At 40.8% G+C, this 25,151-nt stretch overlaps 1 pseudogene across 1 annotated transcript in view; it reads left to right on the top strand.

Annotated features, from left to right (window-relative positions):
- Positions 1-2,076: 2,076 nt before the first annotated feature.
- LOC311038689 (zinc finger RNA-binding protein-like) overlaps positions 2,077-25,151 on the top strand; it is a 39,641-nt pseudogene continuing 16,566 nt past the window's right edge. The window contains exons 1-4 of the transcript in view: positions 2,077-2,146; positions 10,548-10,769; positions 11,788-12,029; positions 21,914-22,121. The product of the transcript in view is annotated as a zinc finger RNA-binding protein-like (transcript). The remainder of the gene's footprint in view (positions 2,147-10,547; positions 10,770-11,787; positions 12,030-21,913; positions 22,122-25,151) is intronic.

The following is a 25,151-nucleotide window of genomic DNA, read 5'->3' as shown; positions in this document are numbered from 1 at the left end:
ATAACAATGGGTCATCTTAGAATCGTCTCATATAAGAAGTGTGGTCCAAAAATAAACAAACTGTCTCGGCGATATTGTCAGGGAGGAGGTTCTGTATCGTTTATGATAGTCAGTCACTTATATTTGATACGGTCTGTTTCTGGCGAAAATTGTACTAATTCGGCGGAAGTAACATCAGCGTTTTCTCACCGTCAGTTGATGCTTCATATCCATAAGAGTCAAACCGCCGGGATCATTTGTTTATTTCTGGAACACAGTTCTTATTTGACGCGATATTAAATACGTCTATGGGATTCAGAATGGGAGTGTAAAACTGCGAACCCCCCCCCCACACACACACACACACACACACACACACACACACACACACACACACACACACACACACACACACACACACACACACACACGTTCGGAGTGCAGAAGTTGGTGTTGGCATGTTCGCCTATTGTAAGCAGTTTAGGGGCAATATTGGTGGTAGTGTATTTTTGGCGTTGGTTGTGAAAGTGCAGGTGGGTGTTGGGGCGCGTTTGTGAGCTTTTAGATCGGCTGTTTTCCAAGAGGCAATGTATATGTGTGAAGGCGCTTCGTTTGGCCTTCTTTTGATAGACCTTGTTGCTTGTAGGGCTCGCTTCGTTGCTTGTAGGGCTCGCTTGGTTTGGCCTTGTTTTCATAGACCTTGCTGCTAGTTTCTCGCGCGAAACCTGGCAACCCATCGTCTCCCATTGTTTGACACATAAATGCTAATAATTAGCTGAGATTTGATGACATTGAAAAAAGGGCTTCGCAGTTGAGTTCAGATGGTAATGGTCAATGGCTCTGTGCAAATTCAGATCAATTTCTCCAGCCACTGAGAAGAACCGGGCGCAAATTTTTGCTCTCAGAGGTTTGTCAAATTATAGGAGGATATCCATCTGAATGGAAGTCAGTCAGACATGTTTGTGAAAAAGGTTTTATTATTTTATAATTGACCATAAGTCATTTATTATGTAATCATTTGTAATGTGTGATAATTAATGTGTTACGATCATTATGACGTCACTGTTTCCCTGTGATGGGTGGACCTGGACCCTCTAGGGTGGTCTGAGGTGATGGTCGGACCTGCTCCCTCTAGGGTGGTCTGAGGTGATGGGTGGACCTGGTCCCTCTAGGGTGGTCTGAGGTGATGGGTGGACCTGGTCCATCTAGGGTGGTCTGAGGTGATGGGTGGACCTGGTCCCTCTAGGGTGGTCTGAGGTGATGGGTGGACCTGAGAGTCTCTAGGTTGGTCCATGGTTATGTACCAAGGTAAATTAGACAATGGTGGGCTCCCACAGTCTATAGGACATTAATGGGAAACACTGATGACATACAATCATTTATATTAAAGTAATACAATGCAGGTCCACAAATAACAATTTTTAGCAGCCTCTGCTGGTCATTACCGTCACTGCAGGCCGTTTGTTTATTCCTGCATTACCCAGAATTCCATTTGTTTTCACCGGACGACGGAAGCGTTTCAAAAAGCGTTCTTTTAATTGTTTTATACTATCTGTGGATCGTTTCTCTTAGCCAGTGGAGCTTTAGTTACCGTGAGCTGTGTTTTCTTTTGCTGTTGTTTTTCGATCTTCAAATCCTAAAATCTCTTAAAAACAGCATGAGATTCCTTTTTGTTATTAGCGCGGTAGTTCCTGGCCAAACAGGAAACTGATGCAATTACGTTTTCCGGCCGGATGATGTCATTTTCGTGGGAATGACTACCCTAGCCACCGTTTCAATATAAAATAGTTTATCAAATGCTTTCGGGGGTGAAATTCATGGAGTGGGTGTTGTGAAACATTTGCCACTCACAAAAGATATACAATTTAACTTTAGTTTTGTTGAAAAAGTTACCTTGTATTACTTTAAGTAATGATTTATATGTAATACTTTATATGTAATCATGAGCAGGGGAGCATATCTCATTACAATTTAGGAGGGAACCACAAACAAGGAATCTTCTCATAATATCACCAACATAGATTAATGCTAGGATTTGAAACAAACTAATAATTAAATATAGATTTTAAATGATATCATTTACTTTATTGGAGGAACATGTCAGACTCGTCCCCTCCTTCCCCCCTGGGATCTGAGCCCCTGATCATGAATGGTTTGAAGTTCAGATGTTAGATTTTGGCTTTAATTTGCTTGGTTTGAATGGAATGTCACAATATCAATAAAGGAATGAGAAGCATAATTGGGCCTCATGTTTTCTTACATTTCCCTCATACAGTATTTTCTCTTAACTGTCTGTTAAGAGAAAATACAAGAGAAGCCAACCTCCACATTCACCACATGTATTTTTCCCCTGGTGTGCTGAACCATGTGTCCTTTCCATGTCCTACCTGAAGATCATTGTCTTTACTGAACTCTCCTGAACTTGAATACAGCGTTTTAGGTTGAAACAATTGTCCTCTTAATCATTAAGACCGAGAAAGTATTTTAGATTTTAACCACAATAACCATTATCTTATACTTTGGCTATTAAAAAATAGCAGATCTACAAGCTCAAGTAATTTTTGGAAAAATCATGAGGATTTGTGCAAATCTTTGAATACATATTTTTTAAAGCAAACATTTGTAACTCAAATCTTTGCCTCTGAGGATTTTACAAATGTACAAACATTTTCTACAAAATGATATGTATTTGGCCACGGACCCCCATCTCAAAATATGTTGTTCCAGGGACCCCCAACTCAAAATATGTTGTTCCAGGGACCCCCATCTCAAAATATGTTGTTCCAGGGACCCCCAACTCAAAATATGTTGTTCCAGGGACCCCCCATCTCAAAATGTGTTGTTCCAGGGACCCCCAACTCAAAATATATTGTTCCAGGGACCCCCCATCTCAAAATATGTTGTTCCAGGGACCCCCAGAAGCACAGATTTGAGTTAAAAATGTTAAGAAAATATACATATTCAGAGATTTGCACACATTTTCACGATTTTTCAAAAATAGCAGATCTACAAGCTCATAGCGTGGCACTCGGTGCCGCGCCATGAGCTTGTAGATCTGCTATTTTTGAATAGCCAAAGTATAAAATAATGGTTAAAGTGTTTACACAGATAGGTTCCTGGTTTTAATGGGTTAATCCATGCCGTACGCTGCATCTCTAGTAAAGGCTTGATACTTAGTTGTGTGTGGTGTCACGCACCGGAAATGGCAGATCTACAAGCTCACAACGCGCAACGAAGCATATCAAGACAAGACAAACCCGGCTGCACACATGTCCAGACCAGAGGTCCATCTTCATCTGAGAAAACTAAGTATAGACTACTGTTCATTTATATCTTACAGTATGTGTCAAGTAGGGGGGTCTCTCTCTCTCTCTCTCTCTCTCTCTCTCTCTCTCTCTCTCTCTCTCTCTCTCTCTCTCTCTCTCTCTCTCTCTCTCTCTCTCTCTCTCTCTCTCTCTCTCTATCTCTATCTCTCTCTCTGTGTGTGTGTGGACCACTGGTTGAAAACCAGTGCACTATCCAGGCTCTAGACCAGAGCTAGACGCTGCAGTCTATCAGAGCCTCTAGCAGGGCCGTCGGCTCTTGTGCGTGGCCATGGGGACTGAGCTTGACCACCACATTTTTAGCTGGCTTTACCTCTAGGCTTTATGCCCCCATGTTTTAATTGTTTTGTTTCAGTTTCTTAGTTGCTGTTTTCTTTTATTGGTGTGATGTTTCTGTTTTTATGCAATTGCCCTCTGTAAGCACTTTGAGATTTCTTGTAAATGTAAAGTGCGTTATAAATAAAATCCATTATTATTATTACTTTATGTGAGAATATTATAACCATATTGTATAGTGTGTGAAACTCAGGTCTTGTTTAAATGACCGTTTTATTAAAAAAGAGTGTCTCTCTCTCTCTCTCTCTCTCTCTCTCTCTCCCCTCCCCCACTGACGTTAGTACAAACACATCTTATTAATGTGTTATTAACACTTATACACATGATATTAACACTATGAACATAAGCATGTTTTATAATATGATATATTATACATAATATATACATTATACTTTATATTAATGAGATTAATGTTGTTCTCAGGTAGCCTATGAGAACTATCCTCCAGACTCCACCTACCAGACTCTCAATCCACACACCATGGATGACAACACAACCTACTCTACTGTTACACCTACACACACATAAACAACACACACACACACACACACACACACACACACACACACACACACACACACACACACACACACACACACACACACACACACACACACACACACACACACACACACACACACACACGGATTATAATAAAGAAAAACATCACATGGATACAACTGGGACGTATCATCAGTGTTGTAGCCTGGGGTCATCGTGTGTTTCGGGTCTCGCAACAATGTACACCCTCACCCAGGTGACCCAGCCAGGGTTGATCAAGCCCCGACTTACGTCCCAGTAGCACCCACGGTCAGTCCTATAGGGAAAGACAGGGCCACTCAGTCCGCTTCTCCGGAAGTACTCTGCCGGGACTCAGGTTGACCTGGGTACCCAAGACATGGAAATGTGTGGAGTGCAGAAAACAAGTAGTATTGCAGTAACGTTTCTAATAGTAAACATGGCCAAACACAATCAATAATCAAAGAATATGTCTGATCTTGACACCTATGTTACCAGCGTGCAAGACGATGACCTGATAACGTAACAGAAAAACTGAAAAAAGTATATCTACAGAATATTAACCATCTGTGTATATGAGATTGTTATTGGACTGTCATGACTCATAAATTATTACCAGATTAAATTATTAAAAATCAAAGAAAAGCCATATATTTCACTGCCACCTGTTTTTTTGTTTTATTAGTTGCACAATGAAACAAATGAACGGCAGCCAATGATACAAAACGACATCATTCAAATGTGTGATGTACATTGCTGTGCTACACAATGTTACTGAAACCCATGCTATTCTGAAGGGACAACAGATGGATAAATGTTGCACAGAGCACAGCAAACTCTGACCATCTTGTCAAGAGATGTAGGCTCTCGCTCTCCTGGAGTTGCAGTCTGGTAGAGATAGAGATGGGTAATGTGCTTTGTAATTTGGTGTAGTTGTTCCTCACAAGACCAATGACCCGTTCTACATGGATCCCAACTGTTGCTCAGTCCCCTCGTTGTCTCAAGTTCACATGGGTGCAGTTGCCTTTTCCCTTTAGTGAAGTCAGTTATTTTGAGATGAGCACCGTATTAAGGCCAGGGAGTGTATCATACCATATCCCACTATGACAATGAATATTCATTTTGATTATGTCTTGTGCTGGTCATGCAACAGTTTTGTAAGATCTATCATTGCACAAACTAATATGTCAATACAATGGTAATCATATTGACAGATTGATTGATATAGTGTCTATGAAACAATAATGTAATTTAAAAAAACAGACACAGTCACTACTTGAGGTGCATTGCTATGCACAATGATAATAACGGATGTTAACCATGACTCCTAATGATTTGTTTCTTAGTTATACCCATTTTGGGTTATTTATATGGTATTGGGTTATTTTTGGTTATTTTTGTACCCAACAGCATGTATATTATTTGCTTACCTACATTGCCTGTGGGCACAATCCACTTTTACAATGTGTAGTTCATTTGACTGAAAGAAACTACTATAATGGCGGCCGTGAGCGGTGAACGCGCGGTAGTGTTTTAGCTCACCTTCCAGCGTAATATTGGCCCAATTCCAAACTCTGCCCTAAGCCCTCAAGCCCTGCACCATCATTAGCTTAAGGTAAGTCAGCTGGAAAGTGTCTGAGTGTGGGAGGGTTTAAGGGCTCCAAAAGGGTACAAAAGCAATGGAACAGCCCTTTGTGACGTCCCACGTTACCTTGATGACAGATGACAACGTTGCCGTGACAACTAAAGATGCGACTGACATTTGCCTCCCTGGGCCGCGACTGGTCTCAGTAGCGGGGGGCGGAGGCGGGGGTGGGGAGACGTCCCCTTTTAACTCTATGGGAGACGTGCATTAAACTTTAAAGGTAACATGCAGTCTAACTATAATAAATATCCAGTTGCCACTACTTTTGCGTTTGAAACTTAGAATTTCTCTAAATATTATAAACTTTTATATTAAAATATTATAAAAAAGAGACATTGTATCATGAGTGCAACAGCTATCGATACAGTAAGTAAATCATTATATGATAGCCTTAGGAGTAACTTTATATTTTTGGGACATGTTGTTATTTTGCACAACAACTTTGTACAAATATAAAATAGGGTTGATTAAAGTGTTTAATAAATTTATTTGATAATACAAATTCTATTACAAATTTTCCTTTAGTAATAAAATATTTATTATTTTTTTTATTCTATTTTCCTCACTAATGAACCCTGGCCTGATGCCATGACATGAATTGTATACATTTTACGCATTTGAAAACTTAAAATGTGACATTCTGCCTAATTACTACTTTTACTTCTGGTACTTTAAGTATATTTTGATGCCGATACTTTACGTTTCTACAATTGCAGTATTGATATAATTGATTCATTGATATTCATTGTTAAATGAATATTACAATGTATGTCTATTATTATTATTATTATTATTATTATTATTATTATTATTGTTATTGTTATATATTTCGCTAACTTCTCTTTAACTTTTAAATTAGTGAAATGACGTTTGCATTGAAAACAAATGTATCTATTTTTGGTTCGTGCGCATGTGCGTGCTTGTAATAGTGTGTGTGTGTGTGTGTGTGTGTGTGTGTGTGTGTGTGTGTGTGTGTGTGTGTGTGTGTGTGTGTGTGTGTGTGTGTGTGTGTGTGTGTGTGTGTGTGTGTGTGTGTGTGTGTGGGGAAGGGGGGCGGGGCTTGTGTCGTGTTCGTGTCGTGTTTGTGTGTGCACGTCATAGAGTTGTTTGGGTGCGTGCGCATGTGCGTGCGTGTAACAGCGTGTGTGTGTGTGTGTGTGGGCGGGGGCGGGGGGGGGGGGGGGGTCTGTGCTTGCGTACACGCGAGAGGGCATTCCCGGGGATGCCCTCTTGCATGTACGCATGTCTGCTTGTCAGACCAATCACAGCCCTTGTTGTTTTGTCCCTCTCCTTAAATCCACCGTTACCGCAGAGCTCGGCTCATTTCTCAAGGTTTACAGCGGATGCTAGGTCGCTCGATACTAGGTATCTCCGGTCGATGATAGATTACTATTGGAAACTCTTCTACTTGATTTCGGTTCATATATCACTGATCTACTTTCATTTCGTCTTCTTTTGTCTGAGGTGAGTAATATTACTTGATATATACTTTTTTTCCCGCCTTTATCACTTTATTTTTATTTTCTCCCGCCTTTTTTGGACTACATACATCAAATTTCAAATATAAAGTTTTTACCCCATGGCCACGGATGTTATAATTATGTACGGGCCCTCAGAAGTAGCCGTATATTCCGTATTGTTCAATAAAAACGCATCTTAATCCGATCGGTGGCCATTTGCTCATAGCTGGCACACTCTATCAGAGTGCAGTACACCTACCAACCGATGGGTAATGCAGTTGAAAGCATGGCGGACATGCTGAGAAAATGGCCACCGATCGGATTAAAATGCTTTTTATTGAACAATACTGAAGATACAGTTACTTCTGAGGGCTCGAACAGAATTGTCACATCCGTGGCCGTGAGGTGAGAACTTTATATTTGAAATGTGAACGTTTATGTACATGTACGGGCCTTAAATGAATTAAGAGCAAACGCCAGGCTACGTTTGTTTCAGGCCCCAGGACTCTGTTGGTTTGTTTTCATAAACAGCCTCTGAAAACTGGGTTAAAAACAACCTAGGCTAACCAGTGCTAACGGCTATAAACGTATGCCTACAACCGCATGGCAGTGACGTTTTAAATGATTACATTATCAACAGTATTGCTATCATGTTTATGTATTTACCAGGGACACAGTGCACATTAATCAATATGTTGGTTTTCACATCCGTGTAATGAACCAGAGTTAGCCAGAAGCTAGCTTTCATCTGTAGTCCCTGAGCAGGCTGTTAAAAGTGGTGATATAACTCATTGGTTCTCAAAGTGGGGTCCGGGGACCCCCAGGGGTACTTGAGGGGGTTCCAGGGGGTCCCCAGCTAAATGATGGATAAGAACCAAATGGACCCTTATGGGTCTGTAACTCTGAGAGTGTCCAAATGGACCCTAACGGGTCCATTTGGTTCCATTTGGACACTCTCAGAGTTAAATTAACATTGATTTTACAATATAAATTGGGGTCCCAGAGATATAAATGCCATTAAATGGGGGTCAATAGCCTAATGGATGTCAAACTGGGGTTCCTTTGAAGTTAAAATGGTTGAGAATCACTGCTAGAGAGCCGCAAAAACCTTCTCTTATTGGGGTCCCTGGCTTATCTTTTCAAATGGGGGTCCGTGGGGTAATAAGCGTCTATTTGGGGGTCCTTGACATGAAAAAGTTTGAGAACCACTGGTATAGAGTAACATGAGTTTAACTCTAGAAGGAGATGCTGTTGTAATGTGACTGTTTTACTAGCAGTAAATAGACATTCATTTGACGCACTGTTTGGTTCAACAAGTGTTTATCTGCACCGAGCATTGTACTGGGTTGACTAATGTTAGAGAACGACGTGGCTTTGCGGTTGTTTTCATTAACCTGGTTGCTTGTTTCTCTGAACCTGGCAACAACTGCCATGTCCGCTTATTGTAAGCGGATGGTCGCGCTTCTTTTGGGGCTTGTTTTGGGGCTGAAAAGGACCGTAATGAGAGTAGAAGACGGTACACGGTCGGTCGTACCGTGTCGGTCGCGCATGCGCGCCACTCTCAATTGTATATTAGGATCATCATATTTATGATTATGTGCCCACATTTGTCTCTAAATTGTGGAGAAACTGTCGATGCGGAACCAAACTGTCAAGCAATTGTTTCCGCCCAGACACGTTTCACTGTTGCACAATAACAAAGTTATTGAGCGTGCGAGCAGTGGTGGAAAAAGTAATCAAATTATTTACTTAAGTAAAAAGTACCAATACTGCAATATAAAAATACTCTGTTACAAGTAAAAGTCCAGAATTCAAAATTGACTTGAGTAAAAGTACAACAGTATTGGCATCAGAATGTACTTAAAGTATCAAAAGTAAAAGTACTAAATATTTGAAAATAGCAGATCTACAAGCTCACAAGGCGTCGCGCTCTGTGAGCTTGTAGATCGGCTATTTTCAAATAGACTATGTATAAAATAAGGCTAAAGTGGTTAAGGTATGTTTTATAATGTAATAATCATTTATATCTTAAAAGTAACTTTTAACTGAAGTTTTCAAATAATTGTAGTGGAGTAAAAGTACAATATTTGCCTCTGAGATGTAGTGGAGTAGAAGTAAAAGTATTGTAAATTGGAAATTGACATGCATTAGAGGCTACAGACCCCCATTTAATGGCATTTCTATCACTTGGACCGCAATTTATATTGTAAAATCTATGTCAATTTAACTCTGAGAGTGTACAAATGGAACCAAATGGACCCTAACGGGTCCATTTGGTTCCATTTGTACACTCTCAGAGTTACAGACCCATAAGGGTCCATTTGGTGCCTAAGCTATCATTTAGCTGGGGACCCCCTGGAACTCCCTCAAGGACCCCTGGGGGTCCCCGGACCCCACTTTGAGAACCAATGCGTTAGAGCAGACCACGTGCTCGAGACCCCAAATAAATCTTATGTCTCCCCGTGACCCAAACTAGTGAAACTAGCCGATCTACAAGCTCACAAGATGCGACATGTTGCGAGCTTGTAGATCTGCTATTTTCACAAATTCTTAAAAGTACTTTTCCCCCTCTAATGAATGGATTTTTAAATGTATTTGTATGCTTTCGAAAACAAGTTTTTTGTTGGGAATGTTTTGATAATCTTTTGAAATAATAAAAAAAATGAGGAAGTTAGGAAACACAAAATAAACATATTTACTCGCGTGACCCATGGTGAATGGTCATGGTGAAGAAAAGTCCTCCTAGAGCTGTCATCTCCAGTTTGGTGTGCATTAGGCCAGTGGTGCTCAAACTTTTTTGAATTTCAATGACCCCTCATAACTCTGAGAGTGTACAAATGGAACCAAATGGACCCGTACGGGTCCATTTGGTTCCATTTGCACACTCTCAAAAGTTCCAGACCTGTACGTGTCCATTTGGAACCACCTCAAGGAACCCTGAGGGTCCCTGGACCCCACCACTGCATTAGGGTCCATTTGCTTCCATTTGTACAAAAAAAGGTCAATCTATAAGTGTGGTTCTCACAACGCTTGTATACTCGGCTACTTTTGAAAATGTTTCACAATGACCCGACCACAACAAACATTTATTTCTTAAAACATCAAAGAGTCACGGCACACTCATGGCTGCTGATGCCAAACCAGTTTATTAAGGACAAGAGAACAACAAAAACATGTGTTGTTTATATCCCACATGGTTTTTGGATAATGGATATGTTTTGTGTTTTGTGCAACCTTTAAAAAAAAAAGTCATCGTTTTGTACTATTCTCTATTTCCCCACATAGCCCCCAAACCAGCGTACACGCAATGTATGACGCCGTACACCCAGACCCAGCAGACGCGCCAGGTGACTGCCTTCAAACCGGCCACGCCCAGCCACGCCACCTCCACCTTCTCCATCTGCCCGGTGTCGTCCACCGTGCAGCCCGTACCCTCTGCTGGAGCGTCCGTAGTGCCGTCGTACTCCCAGAGCCCGACCTACAGCACCAACGCTGTCACATATTCTGGTAAGGAAATGCCCGGCCCGTCACCCACACATACAAGTTACCCACACGCTAAACCCAAACGTAGTCGAGCAATATAGTAGAATGTGAGCTGCAGAAAAACATTTAATTGATCTGGGTGCCATCGTTATAATAACCCATTAAAACCGGGAAAGCATCTGTCATTTTAGATTTTAGCTGTATAGCAAAACACGTTTTAAGAACACTTAAAAGATCTCTCAATAAATGTTCAAAAATAGCAGATGTACAATCTCACAGTCATCACTTCGTGCCGCGCTGCGAGCTTGTACATCTGCTATTTTTGAATCATTTGAATAGATGCAACGTGTTCATTACTTTGCAACGTTCCCCATACATAGGCTGTCGCTCGTATTCGCTTGCGCAAAATTCACTTCAGTCGAAACATAATTATTCAACGTACGCGAGTTGTGTCGCATCGGGCGTAGATGCAGAATCTTGTCACTCAAAACACAGTTTAGCAAGACTGCACATTTTAGAATGGAGGAGGAAGCCAAAAGTTCCCATTGTTAAACACTGACGCATTTGATTTCTTTCTGAGATGCTGTGGATTGTAGACTTAGAATACGCTCTATGCACAGCAGCCATATTATCACTTCTTTCATAGGTGTTAGTTACCAATGATACTAATGAAGGCTCTGTTCCATTTAGTGTAGCACAGTGGTTTCCCACGACCCCCATAACTCTGAGAGTGTACACATTTACATACATTTGTACACTCTCAGAGTTACACACCTGCAAGGGGCCATTTGGAAGCCCACGAGGGTCCCTGGACCCCAACTGTAAACCCACAGAGTGTTTCTTGTGAGCCAACATGCACAATATCAGCACCCTGACTCTGTTTGACCAGAATGGAACAGAGCCTTCATTATTTAGTATCATTGGTAACACCTGTGAATGTCTTCCTAATATGGCTGCTGTGAATAGAGCCTATTGGTATCTTTAGAAAATATATTTTATTGAAATGCATTTCTTCATCACTGCCCCTATTCCTGCTCCATAGGTACGTCTTACTCGGGCTACGAGGCTGCCGTGTACTCTGCTGCCTCCACATATTACCAGCAGCAACAGCAGCAGCAACAGAAGCAGGCGGTGGCCGCGGTAGCCGCTACAGCAGCGTGGACGGGCAGCACCTTCACCAAGAAGCCGCCCTTCCAGAGAAAGCAGCTCAGGCCTAAGCAGCCGCCCAAACCCCCTCAGATCCACTACTGTGACGTGTGTAAGATCAGCTGTGCAGGCCCGCAGGTGAGCACACTCACACTTGTCTCTGTAGTCCTTGGTCTTTGAAGCCTAAAGACTGGTGGGGATCACTTTGAACCTCGCCTCCCTATTTTGGGCATGTTGTTATAGACCAAAAACAAACCTGATCTACAAGCTTGTTTGAGTACCTTGAAAAGCTGTATATCAATTCTACATTTACACTGATCAAATTAGTTTAACAAACTTTGCAGGTTTTTCCGACTTAATACATGATTAGATTTTATGCTGAAACGCCATGCTTGGCTTGCATTATACGTCCTACATTTGAAGCAAATGGTGTCTCAAATGAAGGAATAGTAACCCCCCTTCCTCTCCAACCAGACATACAAGGAGCACCTGGAGGGCCAGAAGCACAAGAAGAAGGAAGTGGCTCTCAAGGTGTCTCAGAGCAGCAGTAGCAGCAGCAGCAGTGGAGGAACCAGCAGCTCTGCCCGCGGCGTCCAGAACCAGCTCCGCTGTGAGCTGTGTGACGTCTCCTGCACCGGAGCCGACGCTTACGCCGCTCATATCCGTGGGGCCAAGCATCAGAAGGTAATGTATTTATTTTATGCTACCATGTATTACCATCATGTGTCACTTGCTCGCATAGATCAGTTCTTTTTGACCCCCGGTTCAAATATTATTTTGGCGGCCCCCCCAGTAAAAATATGATTATTTTGGGGGGGTCGCAGCCTGAAAAGGTTGAGAACCAGTGTATTATGATATAATGTACTCACACACACTTTCTTTTACACATAGCTTAAAATTTGCCACATTTTGTTTAATGTTCAGATAATTTGAATGTAGCTATAAGTATAACCCTTGGAGATAAACCCTAACCCTAACCCACAATACAAGGTCTACTAAACTACCTAACCTAACCTTACCTAAACCCTAACCCTAACCCACAATACAAGGTCTACTAAACTACCTAACATTACCTAAACCCTAACCCACAATACAAGGTCTACTAAACTACCTAACCTAACCTAAACCCTAACCCTAACCCACAATACAAGGTCTACTAAACTACCTAACCTAACCTTACCTAAACCCTAACCCTAACCCACAATACAAGGTCTACTAAACTACCTAACCTAACCTAAACCCTAACCCTGACCCACAATACAAGGTCTACTAAACTACCTAACCTAACCTAAACCCTAACCCTGACCCACAATACAAGGTCTACTAAACTACCTAACCTTACCTTACCTAAACCCTAACCCTAACCCACAATACAAGGTCTACTAAACTACCTAACCTAACCTTACCTAAACCCTAACCCTAACCCACAATACAAGGTCTACTAAACTACCTAACATTACCTAAACCCTAACCCACAATACAAGGTCTACTAAACTACCTAACCTAACCTAAACCCTAACCCTAACCCACAATACAAGGTCTACTAAACTACCTAACCTAACCTTACCTAAACCCTAACCCTAACCCACAATACAAGGTCTACTAAACTACCTAACCTAACCTAAACCCTAACCCTGACCCACAATACAAGGTCTACTAAACTACCTAACCTTACCTTACCTAAACCCTAACCCTAACCCACAATACAAGGTCTACTAAACTACCTAACCTAACCTTACCTAAACGCTAACCCACAATACAAGGTCTACTAAACTACCTAACCTTACCTTTACCTAAACCCTAACCCACAATACAAGGTCTACTAAACTACCTAACCTAACCTTACCTAAACCCTAACCCACAATACAAGGTCTACTAAACTACCTAACCTTACCTTACCTAAACCCTAACCCACAATACAAGGTCTACTAAACTACCTAACCTTACCTTACCTAAACCCTAACCCACAATACAAGGTCTACTAAACTACCTAACCTTACCTTACCTAAACCCTAACCCACAATACAAGGTCTACTAAACTACCTAACCTTACCTTACCTAAACCCTAACCCACAATACAAGGTCTACTAAACTACCTAACCTTACCTTACCTAAACCCTAACCCACAATACAAGGTCTACTAAACTACCTAACCTTACCTTACCTAAACCCTAACCCACAATACAAGCTCTACTAAACTACCTAACCTAACCTTACCTAAACCCTAACCCACAATACAAGGTCTACTAAACTACCTAACCTTACCTTACCTAAACCCTAACCCACAATACAAGGTCTACTTAACTACCCAACCTAACCTTACCTAAACCCTAACCCTAACCCACAATACAAGGTCTACTAAACTACCTTACCTAAACCCTAACCCTAACCCACAATACAAGGTCTACTAAACTACCTAACCTAACCTAAACCCTAACCCTAACCCACAATACAAGGTCTACTAAACTACCTAACCTAACCTTACCTAAACCCTAACCCACAATACAAGGTCTACTAAACTACCTAACCTACCTAAACCCTAACCCACAATACAAGGTCTACTAAACTACCTAACCTTACCTTACCTAAACCCTAACCCACAATACAAGGTCTACTAAACTACCTAACCTTACCTTACCTAAACCCTAACCCACAATACAAGGTCTACTAAACTACCTAACCTAACCTTACCTAAACCCTAACCCACAATACAAGGTCTACTAAACTACCTAACCTAACCTTACCTAAACCCTAACCCACAATACAAGGTCTACTAAACTACCTAACCTTACCTTACCTAAACCCTAACCCACAATACAAGGTCTACTAAACTACCTAACCTAACCTTACCTAAACCCTAACCCACAATACAAGGTCTACTAAACCACCTAACCTAACCTTACCTAAACCCTAACCCACAATACAAGGTCTACTAAACTACCTAACCTTACCTTACCTAAACCCTAACCCACAATACAAGGTCTACTAAACTACCTAACCTAACCTTACCTAAACCCTAACCCACAATACAAGGTCTACTAAACTACCTAACCTAACCTTACCTAAACCCTAACCCTAACCCATAATACAAGGTCTACTAAACTACCTAACCTTACCTTACCTAAACCCTAACCCTAACCCACAATACAAGGTCTACTAAACTACCTAACCTAACCTTACCTAAACCCTAACCCTAACCCACAATACAAGGTCTACTAAACTACCTAACATTACCTAAACCCTAACCCACAATACAAGGTCTACTAAACTACCTAACCTAACCTAAACCCTAACCCTAACCCACAATACAAGGTCTACTAAACTACCTAACCTAACCTTACCTAAACCCTAACCCTAACCCACAATACAAGGTCTACTAAACTACCTAACCTAACCTAAACCCTAACCCTGACCCACAATACAAGGTCTACTAAACTACCTAACCTAACCTAAACCCTAACCCTGACCCACAATACAAGGTCTACTAAACTACCTAACCTTACCTTACCTAAACCCTAACCCTAACCCACAATACAAGGTCTACTAAACTACCTAACCTAACCTTACCTAAACCCTAACCCTAACCCACAATACAAGGTCTACTAAACTACCTAACATTACCTAAACCCTAACCCACAATACAAGGTCTACTAAACTACCTAACCTAACCTAAACCCTAACCCTAACCCACAATACAAGGTCTACTAAACTACCTAACCTAACCTTACCTAAACCCTAACCCTAACCCACAATACAAGGTCTACTAAACTACCTAACCTAACCTAAACCCTAACCCTGACCCACAATACAAGGTCTACTAAACTACCTAACCTTACCTTACCTAAACCCTAACCCTAACCCACAATACAAGGTCTACTAAACTACCTAACCTAACCTTACCTAAACGCTAACCCACAATACAAGGTCTACTAAACTACCTAACCTTACCTTTACCTAAACCCTAACCCACAATACAAGGTCTACTAAACTACCTAACCTAACCTTACCTAAACCCTAACCCACAATACAAGGTCTACTAAACTACCTAACCTTACCTTACCTAAACCCTAACCCACAATACAAGGTCTACTAAACTACCTAACCTTACCTTACCTAAACCCTAACCCACAATACAAGGTCTACTAAACTACCTAACCTTACCTTACCTAAACCCTAACCCACAATACAAGGTCTACTAAACTACCTAACCTTACCTTACCTAAACCCTAACCCACAATACAAGGTCTACTAAACTACCTAACCTTACCTTACCTAAACCCTAACCCACAATACAAGGTCTACTAAACTACCTAACCTTACCTTACCTAAACCCTAACCCACAATACAAGTTCTACTAAACTACCTAACCTTACTTTACCTAAACCCTAACCCACAATACAAGGTCTACTAAACTACCTAACCTTACCTTACCTAAACCCTAACCCACAATACAAGCTCTACTAAACTACCTAACCTAACCTTACCTAAACCCTAACCCACAATACAAGGTCTACTAAACTACCTAACCTTACCTTACCTAAACCCTAACCCACAATACAAGGTCTACTTAACTACCCAACCTAACCTTACCTAAACCCTAACCCTAACCCACAATACAAGGTCTACTAAACTACCTTACCTAAACCCTAACCCTAACCCACAATACAAGGTCTACTAAACTACCTAACCTAACCTAAACCCTAACCCTAACCCACAATACAAGGTCTACTAAACTACCTAACCTAACCTTACCTAAACCCTAACCCACAATACAAGGTCTACTAAACTACCTAACCTTACCTTACCTAAACCCTAACCCACAATACAAGGTCTACTAAACTACCTAACCTTACCTTACCTAAACCCTAACCCACAATACAAGGTCTACTAAACTACCTAACCTAACCTTACCTAAACCCTAACCCACAATACAAGGTCTACTAAACTACCTAACCTAACCTTACCTAAACCCTAACCCACAATACAAGGTCTACTAAACTACCTAACCTTACCTTACCTAAACCCTAACCCACAATACAAGGTCTACTAAACTACCTAACCTTACCTTACCTAAACCCTAACCCACAATACAAGGTCTACTAAACTACCTAACCTAACCTTACCTAAACCCTAACCCACAATACAAGGTCTACTAAACTACCTAACCTAACCTTACCTAAACCCTAACCCTAACCCATAATACAAGGTCTACTAAACTACCTAACCTAACCTTACCTAAACCCTAACCCACAATACAAGGTCTACTAAACTACCTAACCTTACCTTACCTAAACCCTAACCCACAATACAAGGTCTACTAAACTACCTAACCTAACCTTACCTAAACCCTAACCCACAATACAAGGTCTACTAAACTACCTAACCTTACCTTACCTAAACCCTAACCCACAATACAAGGTCTACTAAACTACCTAACCTTACCTTACCTAAACCCTAACCCACAATACAAGGTCTACTAAACTACCTAACCTAACCTTACCTAAACCCTAACCCACAATACAAGGTCTACTAAACTACCTAACCTTACCTTACCTAAACCCTAACCCACAATACAAGGTCTACTAAACTACCTAACCTAACCTTACCTAAACCCTAACCCACAATACAAGGTCTACTAAACGACCTAACCTTACCTAAACCTTAACCCACAATACAAGGTCTACTAAACTACCTAACCTAACCTTACCTAAACCCTAACCCACAATACAAGGTCTACTAAACTACCTAACCTTACCTTACCTAAACCCTAACCCACAATACAAGGTCTACTAAACTACCTAACCTTACCTTACCTAAACCCTAACCCACAATACAAGGTCTACTAAACTACCTAACCTTACCTTACCTAAACCCTAACCCACAATACAAGGTCTACTAAACTACCTAACCTTACCTTACCTAAACCCTAACCCACAATACAAGTTCTACTAAACTACCTAACCTTACTTTACCTAAACCCTAACCCACAATACAAGGTCTACTAAACTACCTAACCTTACCTTACCTAAACCCTAACCCACAATACAAGCTCTACTAAACTACCTAACCTAACCTTACCTAAACCCTAACCCACAATACAAGGTCTACTAAACTACCTAACCTTACCTTACCTAAACCCTAACCCACAATACAAGGTCTACTTAACTACCCAACCTAACCTTACCTAAACCCTAACCCTAACCCACAATACAAGGTCTACTAAACTACCTTACCTAAACCCTAACCCTAACCCACAATACAAGGTCTACTAAACTACCTAACCTAACCTAAACCCTAACCCTAACCCACAATACAAGGTCTACTAAACTACCTAACCTAACCTTACCTAAACCCTAACCCACAATACAAGGTCTACTAAACTACCTAACCTACCTAAACCCTAACCCACAATACAAGGTCTACTAAACTACCTAACCTTACCTTACCTAAACCCTAACCCACAATACAAGGTCTACTAAACTACCTAACCTTACCTTACCTAAACCCTAACCCACAATACAAGGTCTACTAAACTACCTAACCTAACCTTACCTAAACCCTAACCCACAATACAAGGTCTACTAAACTACCTAACCTAACCTTACCTAAACCCTAACCCACAATACAAGGTCTACTAAACTACCTAACCTTACCTTACCTAAACCCTAACCCACAATACAAGGTCTACTAAACTACCTAACCTAACCTTACCTAAACCCTAACCCACAATACAAGGTCTACTAAACCACCTAACCTAACCTTACCTAAACCCTAACCCACAATACAAGGTCTACTAAACTACCTAACCTTACCTTACCTAAACCCTAACCCACAATACAAGGTCTACTAAACTACCTAACCTAACCTAAACCCTAACCCACAATACAAGGTCTACTAAACTACCTAACCTTACCTTACCTAAACCCTAACCCACAATACAAGGTCTACTAAACTACCTAACCTTACCTTACCTAAACCCTAACCCACAATACAAGGTCTACTAAACTACCTAACCTAACCTTACCTAAACCCTAACCCTAACCCATAATACAAGGTCTACTAAACTACCTAACCTTACCTTACCTAAACCCTAACCCTAACCCACAATACAAGGTCTACTAAACTACCTAACCTAACCTTACCTAAACCCTAACCCACAATACAAGGTCTACTAAACTACCTAACCTTACCTTACCTAAACCCTAACCCACAATACAAGGTCTACTAAACTACCTAACCTTACCTTACCTAAACCCTAACCCACAATACAAGGTCTACTAAACTACCTAACCTAACCTTACCTAAACCCTAACCCACAATACAAGGTCTACTAAACTACCTAACCTTACCTTACCTAAACCCTAACCCACAATACAAGGTCTACTAAACTACCTAACCTAACCTTACCTAAACCCTAACCCACAATACAAGGTCTACTAAACTACCTAACCTAACCTTACCTAAACCCTAACCCACAATACAAGGTCTACTAAACTACCTAACCTAACCTTACCTAAACCCTAACCCACAATACAAGGTCTACTAAACGACCTAACCTTACCTAAACCTTAACCCACAATACAAGGTCTACTAAACTACCTAACCTAACCTTACCTAAACCCTAACCCACAATACAAGGTCTACTAAACTACCTAACCTTACCTTACCTAAACCCTAACCCACAATACAAGGTCTACTAAACTACCTAACCTTACCTTACCTAAACCCTAACCCACAATACAAGGTCTACTAAACTACCTAACCTTACCTTACCTAAACCCTAACCCACAATACAAGGTCTACTAAACTACCTAACCTTACCTTACCTAAACCCTAACCCACAATACAAGGTCTACTAAACTACCTAACCTAACCTTACCTAAACCCTAACCCACAATACAAGGTCTACTAAACTACCTAACCTTACCTTACCTAAACCCTAACCCACAATACAAGGTCTACTAAACTACCTAACCTTACCTTACCTAAACCCTAACCCACAATACAAGGTCTACTAAACTACCTAACCTAACCTTACCTAAACCCTAACCCACAATACAAGGTCTACTAAACTACCTAACCTTACCTTACCTAAACCCTAACCCACAATACAAGGTCTACTAAACTACCTAACCTTACCTTACCTAAACCCTAACCCACAATACAAGGTCTACTAAACTACCTAACCTAACCTTACCTAAACCCTAACCCACAATACAAGGTCTACTAAACTACCTAACCTAACCTTACCTAAACCCTAACCCACAATACAAGGTCTGCTAAACTACCTAACCTAACCTTACCTAAACCCTAACCCACAATACAAGGTCTACTAAACTACCTAACCTTACCTTACCTAAACCCTAACCCACAATACAAAGTCTACTAAACTACCTAACCTAACCTAACCTTACCTAAACCCTAACCCACAATACAAGGTCTACTAAACTACCTAACCTTACCTTACCTAAACCCTAACCCACAATACAATGTCTACTAAACTACCTAACCTTACCTTACCTAAACCCTAACCCACAATACAAGGTCTACTAAACTACCTAACCTTACCTTACCTAAACCCTAACCCACAATACAAGGTCTACTAAACTACCTAACCTAACCTTACCTAAACCCTAACCCACAATACAAGGTCTACTAAACTACCTAACCTTACCTTACCTAAACCCTAACCCACAATACAAGGTCTACTAAACTACCTAACCTAACCTTACCTAAACCCTAACCCACATTACAAGGTCTACTAAACTACCTAACCTTACCTTACCTAAACCCTAACCCACAATACAAGGTCTACTAAACTACCTAACCTTACCTTACCTAAACCCTAACCCACAATACAAGGTCTACTAAACTACCTAACCTAACCTTACCTAAACCCTAACCCACAATACAAGGTCTACTAAACTACCTAACCTTACCTTACCTAAACCCTAACCCACAATACAAGGTCTACTAAACTACCTAACCTTACCTTACCTAAACCCTAACCCACAATACAAGGTCTACTAAACTACCTAACCTTACCTTACCTAAACCCTAACCCGCAATACAATGTCTACTAAACTACCTAACCTTACCTTACCTAAACCCTAACCCACAATACAAGGTCTACTAAACTACCTAACCTTACCTTACCTAAACCCTAACCCACAATACAAGGTCTACTAAACTACCTAACCTTACCTTACCTAAACCCTAACCCACAATACAATGTCTACTAAACTACCTAACCTAACCTTACCTAAACCCTAACCCGCAATACAAGGTCTACTAAACTACCTAACCTTACCTTACCTAAACCCTAACCCACAATACAAGGTCTACTAAACTACCTAACCTTACCTTACCTAAACCCTAACCCACAATACAAGGTCTATTAAACTACCTAACCTAACCTTACCTAAACCCTAACCCACAATACAAGCTCTACTAAACTGCCTAACCTAACCTTACCTAAACCCTAACCCACAATACAAGGTCTACTAAACTACCTAACCTTACCTTACCTAAACCCTAACACACAATACAAGGTCTACTAAACTACCTAACCTTACCTTACCTAAACCCTAACCCACAATACAAGGTCTACTAAACTACCTTACCTTACCTAAACCCCCTCAGATCCACTACTGTGACGTGTGTAAGATCAGCTGTGCAGGCCCGCAGGTGAGCACACTCACACTTGTCTCTGTAGTCCTTGGTCTTTGAAGCCTAAAGACTGGTGGGGATCACTTTGAACCTCGCCTCCCTATTTTGGGCATGTTGTTATAGACCAAAAACAAACCTGATCTACAAGCTTGTTTGAGTACCTTGAAAAGCTGTATATCAATTCTACATTTACACCGATCAAATTAGTTTAACAAACTTTGCAGGTTTGTCCGACTTAATACATGATTAGATTTTATGCTTAAACGCCATGCTTGGCTTGCATTATACGTCCTACATTTGAAGCAAATGGTGTCTCAAATGAAGGAATAGTAACCCCCTTCCTCTCCAACCAGACATACAAGGAGCACCTGGAGCGCCAGAAGCACAAGAAGAAGGAAGCGGCTCTCAAGGTGTCTCAGAGCAGCAGTAGCAGCAGCAGCAGTGGAGGAACCAGCAGCTCTGCCCGCGGCGTCCAGAACCAGCTCCGCTGTGAGCTGTGACCTCTCCTGCACCGGAGCCGACGCTTACGCCGCTCATATCCGTGGGGCCAAGCATCAGAAGGTAATGTATTTATTTTATGCTACCATGTATTACCATCATGTGTCACTTGCTCGCATAGATCAGCTCTTTTTGACCAGCGACACCATTTTACCTATGGATTAGGCTTAGGGATGCACGATATTGTTTTTTTGAAACCGATACCGATATCGATAACTTCCTGCTTCTCAAGACCGATACCGATACCGATAACCGATAATACAAATATATATACATATATTAAAAAATAAAAAAAAATGTTTTCAAATGTATATGAATCTGTAGTATTAACACACCTTATGGTAAGAAATACTAGTTGTGGGCAAAGGTGGATTTAACATAGCTTTCAACAATAGAATACATTTAATCATAGAACCTTTTAATCATTATTATTATTTTATTTTGTATTATTTATGAAAGTAGAATTTCTTTACTATTGATTGTGTAGCAACAAAAGACTCAAAACACTGGCTTACAGTTGAATTATTGTCAACTAAAGAAATAGGAATTCAAGAAATAATGAAGACAAATACTGACAATGCCTATGAACATTGGCTTGCAGTTATTGCACATAGCCAAAATGCAATAATAATATGCTTGTCATTGAGAAAGGAAAATAAAGTTGTCTTTTTGAGGAGAAGTAACCTTAGAAGTCACTTTAAGTTTAGCATGAGGGAGAGGGTCTACCCTCTTCAGGGAATTACTTGATAGCTCTAGGCCAGGGGTCTTCAACAGGGGGTCCGGGACCCCTAGGGGGTCCTCAGAGCTACTATAGGGGGTCCGCCAAATCTTTGTGTTATATGATTTCCTTTTTTTTTACATTAACTTGAACCCTAGAATTCCTTTTCTGAGGCCAACATTAGCCGAAAATAGCAGATCTACAAGCTTGTAGATCGGCTATTTTTGGCAAAGAGGTATAGGTGTAGTGTAGAGGGAAAAAATTAGCAGACTAAGTAAAAAAAAAACTTTAATCTGAAACACAATTTTATACAATATAGAGTAGGGGGTCCCTGCTTCATCTCTCTCAGCTAGGGGGTCCTTGGCCTGAAAACGTTGAAGACCCCTGCTCTAGTCTACAGAAAACATTCAGTTGGCTATTAAACATACACAAGACACAGACGACAGACAACCGGTTACTTACAGCTGCCATTAATTAGGGCTTTTGATTGCCTGTGTGGTCAAATCAGGGTCAAATGCACAGCCTCAACGAGCCATCGTTAACCTGCTAATGTTACACAGCTGATTGGCAACATGCTTTTATCGAATCCACCACATCAGTCTGATCTCCAAGCAAGTTGGAGAACACTCTAAAATGTTACTTTGGCTGGTCAATTTAAGCTGACAACAGCAACACAGCCACAGGTTAGTAGTAGACCTGTATGTATGATGATCAGTTATTATTCCAGACAGTGCGTTTTAACACGTTTGAGACCAGGTCTCAACCAGCTCTCCTCTCTCTCTCTCTCTCACTGGAGAGTGCAAAAAAAAATTGCGCCAGGCTAGGGCTGTGCTGCTGCTGCGAGAGAGTCTCACTCACAACGGTGTCTAACCGAGTTAGACTTCTCCAGTACAACGGTGTCTAACCGAGAGTTATGAGAGTTATACTTCTCCACTCAACGGTGTCTAACCGAGAGAGTCCTTGCAGATCACAGCTGACAAATATTATATATTATCGGAGCTATTATCGGAGATAATTAGTGTTATCGGTTGTATCGGGATGACGTCATAATTCCTGATATCGGACCGATAATTATCGGGCCGATATTTATCGTGCACCACTAATTAGGCTTAACCACGTAAGCACTAATTTGCACTTTGGGATATAAGCTCACAGCTTGTCTTATGAAGTTTTATACATTGACGATTTTTCAAAATTTGAGAACTTTGATAAACATGTTTTTTAAGTCTTTAAACCTTTGCCTATAATGGCATGCCCAAAATGGGTAAGCCAGGATTAATGTGGTTAACTACATTAATCTACAATCTTTCAACGTGTCGCACTGTGAGATTGTATTTGTAAAGGGGTAAAAAAGGAGGGGGCCCATTATAGACCCCTGGCTGACACCGATAAACACATTATTTAGGAACATAATGGATTGTAAACGGTCACAAAAGATATTAACCCTCATTCAATATACACACGCCCACATACAGGCAGGCTTACTGGATGTTGTGTACTTGTCTCTATACTGTGTATATTTGGCACAGATGTATGCATATATGACCGCTACGCAAGTTCTATGCTTGGTTCAGGTGTTTGGAAGGACAAAAAAAAACAGAACATGTTTGCATATCTGGTTTAATAAAGACATAAGCCAATCCTTTTACAGCTTCATAAGTCATAAGGGGAACTTTAGCTTTGACGTGTTTTGGCAATTAAAGCAAAGATGTCAACATGTGTGTTCCCAAATATGAGATTTATGATATGAGAGCATTGGCCGTACTGACGCACGCTGGAATGATTACCAACGTTTGTCTGTGACTGTGTTGTGGTATTAAATCATGCTGCAGTGTTTTTAGATCTTACCACAATACTGATATTCAGCATGATGTACAATTTATTTTTTTAAATTTCAACTGAAAAGAAAAGGGGCAATCCTTCTTGAAGGTAAAGCCTTTATTGAATAGCTATAATTTCATTTTAGAAAAAAAAAACATGTGTCCACCTACAGAACTCGGCCTTTATGAATTGAATACGCAGGACCACAATGGAAACAAGCCCTCAGGGATTTTTGTGTTATCCTTTTAGCATTATTGTGTAGGCCTTACTGTGCCTCTGTACTTTTTGCAAACTGCTGATAAAGAATTCAATCAATCAAAGCCACACAGCAATTTGCATGATGCTCAAGCAATGGCTGAACATGGCTTGCTATCATGCTGCCTAGGATGGCAAATAAACAGTGATATGTTGGATGGATGGATAGGCTTTTAGTTTAGTGGTGTTAGTTAACAAAATGCAGTGTCGTAAACATACATGTCGTTACAATACACAATGTCATTTAGAACATTGGTTCTCAAAGTGGGGTCCGGGGACCCCCAGGGGTCCTTGAGGGA

Source organism: Gymnoscopelus microlampas, assembly GCF_963454915.1.
Source record: "Gymnoscopelus microlampas genome assembly, chromosome: 22".
Taxonomy (NCBI): Eukaryota; Metazoa; Chordata; class Actinopteri; order Myctophiformes; family Myctophidae; genus Gymnoscopelus; species Gymnoscopelus microlampas.
The sequence above is the reverse complement of the archived record's forward strand: the minus strand, read 5'-3'. Positions and strand labels throughout refer to the sequence as shown.